Source organism: Bison bison, unplaced genomic scaffold (assembly GCF_000754665.1).
Source record: "Bison bison bison isolate TAMUID 2011002044 unplaced genomic scaffold, Bison_UMD1.0 scf7180017845566, whole genome shotgun sequence".
Classification (NCBI taxonomy): domain Eukaryota; kingdom Metazoa; phylum Chordata; class Mammalia; order Artiodactyla; family Bovidae; genus Bison; species Bison bison.
In genome coordinates this window covers 33,601-35,402 of record NW_011476139.1, presented here as the reverse complement: position 1 = coordinate 35,402, position 1,802 = coordinate 33,601, and positions in this window count along the sequence as shown.

Here is a 1,802-nt window from a genome sequence, read left to right as displayed (position 1 = left end):
GTTCAAAAGCTCCTGAAAATTTTAAACAAATGTATATAAATGGGTGTAAAATGGGGGGATACAGGTGTGTTCTTTTCCTCTAGTGGAAGTGTTCACTGTTTAAGTTGGTATTTACTTAGTGTAGCTAATTATTTTAGGAAAATACCTTTCTGCATGTCTTTGAGTGTATCCACAGGATGTCATGTATAACTCCGGGAGGCAGTGTCTCATCAGGGACTGGTAACCCTTTCTCTGAAGGGCCTGGTAGTAAATATTAGGCTTTGAGGGTCAAGAGACAAAATTGAGGATACTATATAGTTACTCATATAACAAGAGAGAAAACAAATTTCCTCATAGATTTTATTGACAAAATTCAAAATATAATAATTGAATACAGGTTTTTTTTTTTTCTTTCAGAAGAGTAATACAGATCTACTAGTAAGAAGCATGGAATTCTTATTTTGGAGATAACATTTTATCTCATAGGATTCAAAGTTAGTGTTCCCTACCATCAAATTGACTGCAAATGTTCATCTGTAAAAACCATATAAGACTAGGCAGTGGGCCAGATTTGGCCTATGAACATCAATTTTCCAACCCCTGATGTAATGGAAAAGCCTTTACATTTGGACCCAGGCACATAGAGGTTTGCGTGCTGGCTCTGAACTTGTGACCTTGAACACTTCAGTTAACCTTCTGAGTTGTGGCATTTATTTGTGCATAAACTGGAGGTAATGACAGCCATGGAATAAATATCATCCTATCTTTGTTATGGTTTTTGTGTTAAGATTCCAATTCTGTAGATGCTGATGTCATTTAGCTAGACTTACTTGGAATTAGTATTGAGCAGAGTCAAAAGTCAGTTTGTCAGGGAATAGAATTTTCAAAAGTTCTCAGTGTATTATGTGAAAACATGTTTTTGCAGCGGAGAGATCTAGCAGTCACCATCTTAACCAAGTGGCCAAGCTTAGCAATTAGTGGTGGGATGTTCTGAAATTATGTACCCCTCACTGATGTGTACCTCTTACTATACCATGACGTCACTGTGTGGTGTCCTTGCCAGAAATGTTTGACTTGAATGTTATCCCAAGGAGACAGAAACTCAAAATGTGGGACATTCTGTAGGACAACTGGCCTAAGCTCTTGAAAAGATTCAGTGTCATGAAGAACAGAGGTGAGATTGTTCTAGATTGGGGAAAGACCATGGAAACATAAGATAAAAATGTAATGCATGAACATTAAGTCCTGGATGGGAGAAAGGAAATTCAGTTATGTGGACCGTTTTTAAAAGAGTTGAGAACATGAGAGTATGGACCATATGTTGTGTGATTATATTGTTGACTTCCTCAGATGTGGTGATGGTATAGGAGATAGTCCTGTTTTGAGAGGTGGCTCAGTGGTAAAGAATCCGCCTGCCAGTGCAGGAGACACAGGAGACATGGGTTCAATCCCTGGGTTGGGAAGATCCCCTGGAGGAGGAAATGGCAACCCACTCCAGTTTTCGTGCCTGGAAAATCCCATGGACAGAGGAGCCTGGTGGGCTACAGTTCGTGAGATCTCAAAGAGTTGGACATGACTTAGCGACTAAGCATGCAATAAACTATTTAGAGGTCTGAGAGGGAGGAAAAGGAGGAAGGGAGGAAAAGTAAGTTGGGGGAGGATAAGAGAGAGAAAAGAGTAAGTTGTTTGGTTCAGCGCAGCTCATTTCCTGACTTGGCATTGAGTGCAGCGTTTTCAGTGGGACGGTGCCCAGGACACTTTAATAAGTACTTTTAGGTATTAGTAGGCTTCCGTGTCTGAAGTCACACCTGAGCTTTGAATGT